Source organism: Crotalus tigris, unplaced genomic scaffold (genome assembly GCF_016545835.1).
Source record: "Crotalus tigris isolate CLP2741 ecotype Arizona unplaced genomic scaffold, ASM1654583v1 scf7180000017744.3724543626:3957646, whole genome shotgun sequence".
In the NCBI taxonomy this organism is placed as follows: domain Eukaryota; kingdom Metazoa; phylum Chordata; class Lepidosauria; order Squamata; family Viperidae; genus Crotalus; species Crotalus tigris.
Window position 1 is genome coordinate 2,911,418 of NW_024096611.1, and position 9,765 is coordinate 2,921,182.

Genomic DNA, 9,765 nt, shown 5'->3' on the forward strand with positions numbered 1-9,765 from the left:
CTATGTAATCTGGTTCCTACGATGGCCAGACTCTGAAAACTTAAATGCAGTTGTCTTTCAAAATTAATTTCTGACATGATCATAAAAGAGATGATCAAAGAAGATATGATGCACTGTATGAAGTCAGAGATGTTCCCATTCTGTTACCACTAGAACCTGGAGTCTTTCTATAACAGTATTTGGCAAAAGATTCAGGACACAAGAGAAGGCCTCTTCATACAGTGCATAATTAGCTTATGGGTTTTACTGCTGGAGGTTGGCTGCTGATTTATATGGCTTAAATAGCAGGATGTGGGAAAAGTTACAGAGAAAATAACAGCCAGTATGGTGGCTACCTTAAATTTCTAGATGCAGAGTAGTATACCCCATTAAGGAAGGGAAAAAAAGAAATTTCTTATCAGAGTAATCAGAGTAATCATTTCATTACTGGACCTGATGAACTTTTGGTCTGGTCTAGCACAGCCTTGTTTATCTTCTCATGTTCATCCAGTTTCCTGCACTATAAATCTATAAATCTCTATCCTGCTAGATAACAAAGAAAGTTGGTCCTAACCACTCTTAGTCAGTATTCTGAATGCATTGCCTTTCTAAACACTATATGTGTGTACTTTATACTTATATAAAATTTTAGGTATAGTTCACATAACATTGTCTGTTCTCTAATTTGTATTGTATGAGAGAGTTCCTTATGCATTTAAATTTAACACAAAAAACTTCTTGGCAGTCAATTAGAAATTCCAAAAACTACACGTTGCTTTTATTACCTAAGTCTGGATACCATGCTGGCCCCAGATTTTCATCTTATGCTGTAAGTGTATTTTGGACGTCTTCAGCAAGTTTAGTATTGCTGTTGCTAGCATTATGTTCCTAAGAGTTTGTCTCTCACCATCTCATTATGCCAGTTCTTGCTATTCCACCTCTTATTTCTTGTCATTTGGACAAAAGGAATGATTATAACATATTGGGACTTAGATATATAGAAATGTTCATACATTAAATGACAACGTTAATGTGTTGAAATGGGGGTTCATATAGTAAAATCAACTTACTAAGATTATTTCCCAATCTATGGACCAGGAGAAACTAGATAACTTAGATAGGAAGAATCTATATGACTGCTATAGTTATCCCTTGGTGATTCGCTCCTATGCCATACTAGCAATAAAGTGTGATTGATAAATCTAAATTATGACTTCACAAATACTGTTTGTGTAGCCCTCAAAAATCTTGGGTAAAGTCTCCCATTCACCTCCCAAAATTAATTTACAATGTAGCAAAAACTGAAGATGACTTAACACCTAGGAAACAAACACACAAACAATTATTTAAAAAAGCTTAAATTAGTTTTGACCTGACCCCACTCAACATTCACTCCTAAACTGGATTTCTAAATAATCTTTTACCATCTTGATGACCTCCAGAAATAGTGAAATAATGACAAGCAACAGAATGTTCTATAGAACAGCATATGTCTACTTAAATTTTTAGTATAGAGTGATTTGTACATACTTTTAAGACTAAAGTTGGCAAGGCTAGAACCAAAGGCCTGAAATTAGATAGGACAATTATCAAAATTTGGTGTAGATGCTCTCCACTTCCAAGGCTTAAAAATAAGTAACAGGATGTTTGTAAGGCCATGACAAAGAGACATAACATTTATACCCTGAAGGAGTTACAAATAAAAGGCTTGATTACTTGATTCCACAGTAGTTGACCATCTTCATTATTAGGGCTTCTTATATCTATGCAGTGACAGATATAGTATATCCTTGACTCTACTGCTAGCTCCTAGGGGTGAATCTAAGTTTCAGCATTTATTGCCAAGCCCTGGGTGAAGCTTTGACAGTAGCCAGAGATCACTACTCTAATCACCTAATAAGGGGCTTGGTAGCATCAGATAATTCCAAGCTATCAACAGAGAGATAGACAAAGATATCTGGAATTAAGTAAGCCTTGTAGGCCGCACTAATATGTTAAGATTGGAATCAGCAGTGAAGGCTGGTTTAAAATAATGTCTACACCTTGAATCTATTCTAGTCATTTTAGTATCTGAAGTTTTGTAATTAATTTGGGAAGGAATGTAATTTTTGCACACAATAGACTCTAGGTTTAATCTGTGGTGAAATCCCATAACAAAGGATCTGATGGACATGTGAAGGGCTTCCCTCTGAACTCCCAGATAGGCTTTCCAGTCAAAGGAAACAGGCAATTCTAGTTTCTTTTTTAGAATAAGGCAGTGTGTGAATCTAATCTAATCTAACTTAATGTTTGTACAGTGCTTCTAAGCATTTACAAACTTCTGCCTGTAAATAGCTGTAATCCTTGCAATAGATCGTTGCAATAGATGGTTTTGAGAAATAAAATAATACTCCTGCAAAGTCAGTCAGAATTATTGACCTTCCAAGTTTCAGGTGTTTCAGGTTGCTGAAAATCTGTGACTTATCCAAGATCTATAACAATTCATTGAAGAAAGATTTGCATTGGGGATTTTCTCATTTATAGTTCAGTTTCCTAACCAATATTATCTATCAGTATAGCTAACTTTATGCAGTCAAACTGGATGATCTTGCTTGTCTCAATTTTTGTCCTCTGTTTGCTAAGAGCTAGATAGGTTTGCAATTCGCAAACATTAATATAAGCCAGCAGAGAAGTTGTTCTTCATGGAAGGAGATGAAAGTGTTATAGATATATTTCCTTTAAAAAAAAAAAACACCCAGTGTAAGCAGAATACTGAAGTGCATGCCTGAAAATTTTCCAAAAACAACACACATTTACTGGAGTATTTTATTTCACTGGTGATACAGGAGACATTATCTTCAGGCCAAAGATGCAATTTTGATAGTGCTTTGGAAGGGACTTTTTTTCAGATGTTTCAGCATGAGCCAAAGGACTTTTGTTGCTTATCTGAAATATTAGAGGAGAATATGGAGGACACAGATTGGGCTAGGAATAGCCTTTCCTGTTTCTATTGCCATGAACTCAACTTGGTTCTCTGGATCTCCCAACTGAGCTCTTCTTAAGTCTTAAATGTGTAATATTGGATATTCATCTGCTTGTCCTAGAGCTTGAAGGATATGTCGGTTGAAGCACTAGTTTAGTACCACCAGAAAAGCAGATTTTTCAGGTCATGCAGAGACAGACCTGCTTCCTTTTAATCAAAAAGTAGAACACTTGTATTCTACCAGGGATGATAAATTTTAAATTATCTATTACATCAAGCATCATGCTGGGATCCCAAACGCTCAGTGCACTTGGCATAACCAAACATAGGCACAACAACCAGATCGAGACAATAAAGGTGTTGAGTCCGTGGCGGGAAAACAGACACGAGAAGCAGCTGGAGTTCTCAGTTTCTTTTATTCAGCGTTCAGCTTACAGGAAGATGGCTTCAGCCTCGCCCAAACGCCTCGCAGCCTCTTATATAGGCAACTCCCGGGTAAATGGGTTACTTTTCCCGCGCCAGCACCCGCGCATGCGCACGGCGCTGGCGACAGCCTGTCTGGTCCCAGGCAGCTTTTCACCTGCCTGGGACTGCCTGCAAACGCCCGAGCCGTTTGCAAAGGCTCGGGACATAACACCCCTTTCCCCCGGGCTAAAACTACTACCAACATACAACATTTATTTTATACGACATTTTGCTCCCCAATGTTCCCACTGTTTACTGGCTTTTGCTTTGCCAGCAATGTTATGTAGTCTTCTAGGTACTTGGGAGATATCTTTGCTCTCTGTGACCTTCTTAGCTCTGAATTACTGGCATAATTCCCCTGACTGGAGGGAGGCGTGAGCCTGTTCTCTCTATTGTGCCCTGGTGTCTTCCAAGGACTGTGCCCCGATGCCTGGCCTGCTTGCTTGCCCACCGGGCTCGTCAGGCCATGGCTTCTGTTACTTTGTGACCTGGTTGACCTACCTAGCTGTAGACCCTCAGGCCCCTTGAAGTGATAGCCGCTGCTGGGCGTCTCTGTAGAACCTCCTAGGTCAGTCCAAGACCTGTCAGGAGGCTGTCCATTCCCTGAACCCCATTCTGTGTTCGGGCTCGTGTGGGGTTTCTGTACTTTCCCAAAACTCAGGTGTTCCCTGATTTGTGCTAGGGTTGTTGTAGTCGGGGACTTGGTTCCTCGACTAGCTCTGTGTATGTTTGACCCCCTGTAGGATTTGGGGTAAGGTCAGGCCAACCTTGGGACGAGCCGTTTGTGGCTCCCTCAGTGGAGATGGGCAGTAGCTCTTGCCCTTCCCTTTGCTCCAAAGGGTCCCCCTCCCCCCCTGGAAAAGACCCAGGAGTCTCAGCAGAAAAGTCTCGCCTAGAGCGAAGTTGGTCGATGTGCCGACGCAGGACACGACCGTTGTCCAGGGCAACCTCGTAGGAGAGAGGACCTGTGATCCTGGACACAGAAGCGGGGACCCATGTATGACCAGGCCCGTAATTGCGAGCCCAAACCGGGGCACCCACAAGTAGTTGTCTAGGTGCCCTAGGATGTGAGGTAGATGAAGGCAGTCTGTCCGGATGCAACCGGTCAAGTCTAGTAGTAAGTTGGCGCCCCCAACGAAGTTCAGCTGGACTTCTCCCTGTAGAAGTGGACGGTGTGGTGCGATAAGAAAGGAGAAAGTCAGCCAACCTGTGATGCCAGTCCCCGTAGGTAAGTCTCTTCAAGGCGCCCTTTGCGATGCGCATCATACGTTCAGCCATACCGTTGGTGGACGGGTGAAAAGGTGCAGATGTGGCATGACGAATCAGGTTTGCCTGTAAGAAAGCTTGGAATTCGGAGGAGGTGAATTGAGGGCCGTTGTCGGACACAATGACATCTGGCAGCCCGTGTGCAGCAAAAATCCCCCTCAGTACCTGAATAGTCTTTGCAGTGGTGGTGGATGAGACAGGCACAACCTCAAGCCATTTTGAATGGCTGTCAACAAGGACCAAGAAGAACTGGCCCTGAAAGGGCCCAGCGTAGTCAATGTGCACCCTAGACCATGGGGACTGTGTTTCCTCCCATCTATGCACAGGAGCTTGGGGCATCTCTGGGCGAGATCGTTGGCACAGGTGGCATGCGTGTACCTTAGCCTCAATATCTTTATCTAAAGCAGGCCACCACAAGTGGCTGCGTGCAAGAGCCTTCATACGAACAATGCCAGGATGACCCTCGTGGAGGGATTCTAAGACCCTAGTCCTCATTGAGGTGGGAATGACAACTCTGTTTCCCCAAAGCAGACAACCCTGAGAAAGGGACAGTTCGTTCCTTTTGGACCAGAAACTCTGAAACTCAGGACTAGGGCAGTGCTCAGGCCACCCGGACAGGACCCAGGAGCGGACACGTGAAAGTGTGTGATCTGTACCTGTTTCAGCGGTAACATCCCTGGCACTAAGAGGGAGCTCGGGCAAGGCTTGGATTGATAGAATGTTGACAGCTGGCGCGGGGTCAGCTTCTACTACTGGCAGAGGCAATCTACTGAGGCCATCAGCATGGCCCATTTCTTTCCCAGGCTTGTGGAGTAATGAAAAATCATATGCAGACAAGAAAATAGACCACCTAAGCATTCTAGGGGAAATGATGTGGGGAGTCTGCTTACGTGTGGTAAACAGTCCCAGCAGAGGCTTATGGTCAGTGAAGACCGTGAAATGCCTGCCATATAGAAAATCGTGGAATTTTTTAATTCCAGCAACAACAGCCAGAGCCTCCCTGTCTATCTGAGCGTAGTTGCGCTCGGCAGAAGACAGTGTTCTGGAGTAGTATGCAATAGGAACCTGAGTTCCATCAGACCTGAGGTGACTCAGGACAGCTCCAACCCCGTAGGGGGACGCATCACAAGCGATGCACACAGGAAGAGACTCGTTGAAATGTGCAAGAACACTGTTAGAAGTGAGCAAGGCCTTGACTTCTTTAAAGCAAGCCTCATGTGCTTGTGACCACAGCCACACAGCCTGTTTGTCTAGTAGCCTGTGAAGAGGCTCAGCTACACTAGCCTTATGTGGAAGAAAAGAATTGTAGAAATTCAGGAGGCCTAAGAAGGCCTGAAGTTCGGCCTTGGACTTTGGCCTGGGTGCTTCTAAAATAGCAGTTAGTTTGGATTCAGCAGGATGAATCCCAGCAGCATCAATTTTGAATCCCAGAAATTCAGTAGAAGGCACCCCAATCTTGCATTTGTCTTTTCTGAGCTTGAGGCCTGATTTCCTGAATCTTAACAGGACAGCCCTAAGCCTTTCAGCTAGAATGTGTGTGGAGTCTCCTGCAATCAAGACATCGTCAAAGTAGGGGCAGACCCCTGGTATACCTCGTAGTGTGTTTTCCATTACGCTTTGGAAAATCCCAGGAGCGACATTCACTCCAAACTGTAGCCTTTTTACTTTAAAGGCTCCCCTGTGGGTCACAATGGTCTGAGCTATGGCAGCATCATCATCAACAGGCAGCTGTTGATATGCTTGAGCTAGGTCAAGCTTTGCAAAAACACGCCCCCCCTTGAGAGAGGCCAGGATGTGACTGACCACAGGAACAGGATAGGCATGTTGCTGCAATGCCTTATTGAGTGTGCATTTGTAATCAGCACAAATGCGAATGTCCCCATTTGCCTTTAGAGGCGTGACAATGGGGGTCTCCCATGGGCTGGAATCAACAGGTTCTAGGATTCCCTGTTGGATTAGTTTGTCTAATTCAGTGTCAATCTTACTTTTTAAAGCAAAAGGGACCCTTCTTGCTTTAATCCTAATGGGAGTGACAGTGGGGTCTAGCTTTAAGGACACAGGTGGTCCTTTGAATGTGCCCAGCTGGGGGCTGAAAACATCTGCAAATTCTTTGCAGACTTCCTGTAGGTCGAGTGTTTGTAAGCTATTGAGTCCTGTGACGTGTATCCCCAGGGCCTCAAACCAATCGAGTCCTATGAGACTCGTTCGTTCACCCCCTACTACTAATAAGTCTAGTGGACCTTCAAAACTCTTGTATTGCACGTTAAGGGTGGCCTCCCCCTTAACACACACTCTTGAGTTCTGAAAATCTGTTAATACAATATCAGAAGGCCTTAACTTGGCCTTAGACCCACTTCTGGAACAAATCTTCCTAAATGTATGCAATGAAATGATGGACAGGGCAGACCCTGTGTCTAGTTCCATAGATAATGGAACCCCTTGTAGCTTCACGTTGAGTGACAGCTTTTTCTTCATGGGCTTGTGTGTGCCTGTTCTACAGATGCTTCTTCGCGAAGCGCAAAAACCTACCCTATTCTGGCTGGGGAATCTGGTACCCTTCAGGCGTTCTTCTTGGGGTTGTGCCTTTCGTCGGCCCAGGCACACAGCTGCAATGTGCCCTTGTTTACCGCATGCCCGGCAGGTAGCGGAGCGGAACTTGCAGTCGGTTCTCCTGTGGCGACCTCCACAGCCGATGCACTTGAGCGGAGCCGAAGAGCTTCCCTTCTGGTTCTCTTCCCTCGCGGGGTGTAGACGGTCGACTTCCTCGTCCGGATCCTCCTCGGAGTTTCGTCGGACGTCTTCCTGGTGCACGGACGCACCCTCTGCACTGTTTCTGATCGGCCGCATGTTTTTGACGGCGCCGCCTGCTGCTTCTTCTGCGGTGACTTCCCTTAAGGCGTCTTGGAAGGATAATTCTTCCTTTGCGAAAAGTCTCTGTTGTAGCTCGCGATGCCTTAACCCGCACACGAATCGGTCCCTCAGTCGTTCCTCGAGGTCCTTGAACTCGCAGGGCTTGGCGGCCTTCCGTAACGCGGCGATGTATTCCTTGGCTGACTCACCGGACCGTTGATCTCTTTGTTCGAAGGTGTGGCGCCATGAGATAACGGACACCCTGGGGTTGAAGTGCTCCTTCAGCAGCTTCTTCAGGTCTGCGTAGCTTACAGACTCTACTGGGACAGGTGCTGCAAGGTTTTCTGCGATTTCGAAGGCGTCTTGGCCGCAAACGCAAAGCAGGGTGGCCGCCTTCAAGCTATCTTCCCTCACTTGGTTTGCCTTGAAGTAGTTCTCCATTCTGGATACGTAGGACTCCCACCGCTCTGGATGTGAGACGTCGAATTCCGAAAGCCTTCCGATTTTCGCCATCTTCAGATCTTCAGGAGACGGGTCTATCAGCCAGCCTACCCCCGAATGCGCACCGGATTGGCGGGCAGCTGCCGAGTCGACGCCGTTCCTCTTTCGCCGCTCAGGACTCCTTGGGTAAGCTTACACTTCTTCCTTTCCAGGTAGTGCAAGGCATCCCATCCTCGTCGCCAGTGTTGAGTCCGTGGCGGGAAAACAGACACGAGAAGCAGCTGGAGTTCTCAGTTTCATTTATTCAGCGTTCAGCTTACAGGAAGATGGCTTCAGCCTCGCCCAAACGCCTCGCAGCCTCTTATATAGGCAACTCCCGGGTAAATGGGTTACTTTTCCCGCGCCAGCACCCGCGCATGCGCACGGCGCTGGCGACAGCCTGTCTGGTCCCGGGCAGCTTTGCACCTGCCCGGGACTGCCTGCAAACGCCCGAGCCGTTTGCAAGGCTCGGGACATAACAATTACAATTCCCATCATTCTCAGTCAGCATGACTACAAAAAAATAGCTCAAGAATATACAAAATGCAATTTGCTTTATTAAAAGGGAAAAAAACATTGAGAAGATTGCATTCAGATACAGAGTTTTCCCCCAGAAAAATATCCAAGTAACACTATATCCAGGTTATCACTAATGAAATGCCAGAGTCCATAATAGAGGGCCATGTGGGGATCAGGCTATTGTGGCATTACAACACAAGTCCCATCCCTTTCCCACAGGTATCAGGATGTCAAATGCATGTTGCAAAGAAGCAGTGTGTGGTGCAATAGTGCAACACTGCTTTTTTCAGCTTGACATCACCACGCCACCCTTGTAGAAACCACTACAATGAAGTTAAGAATGCAATAGTATCCACCCCTTTATTTAAACAATGACTTCCTTAGTACTTCAGGTTACTACTAATCTATGTCAACCCAACCTACCTTGCAGGGAAACCAGAAAAGGAGGAAATTCTATGTATGCTGTTTTGAGCCCCTAAAGAAAAAATAAACAATACATTTTATTATTATAATTATAATAGTTTGTAAATATTATAATATTTACAAATAATACATGATTTAGGAAGGAAATATTCATTGACTATCATACTTCTGCCTTTCAAATAGCTGTTGTGGTATAATTCATGGTCATTCAATTAAATTCTTTATCAGTCTAGTTTCCTTGGAAGGAAGATACAGATGTGAGAAAAAAAGTAACTGAAACACTTAGTAAAAGCTGGGTCTTTTAAGAATAATGAGGGCAAAAGGGAAGTATCAAGATTAAATTCCAGTCAGAATGACTTTTACAAATATTTATGAAAAGAATGTATCAGAATAAAAAAAAAACGAGGCTTCAAAAATGATGAGTGATAAAAAGGCAGATTCTCAATTCTCACTTTCTTTTTCTGATGTTACACGCATCCCAAATGGAATGAATTGTTGTGTTCCTTATCCATATTTTGTTTTTGTTTCTTCTTTGAGCCTCTCCATGAATCTATGAAAGCATGCATTTCTTCTCCTTCAAATATAAAGAGAAAGGGATCCTGTATCATCAGTTTTAGGGATGAACCTGTGGAATAAATATACCTCTTCTGCCTGGTGATTAAACAAAGAATTCTCTAAAGACGTGTTTTTCAATATCAGCAACTTTTATGATGGACAAAACATCTATTCCCAGAATTCTCAAGCGAGCATGGGAAATTCTGGGAGCTGAAGTTCTACGGATCTTCAAGTTGCTGAAGTTAAAAAGCATTGCTATGGACACT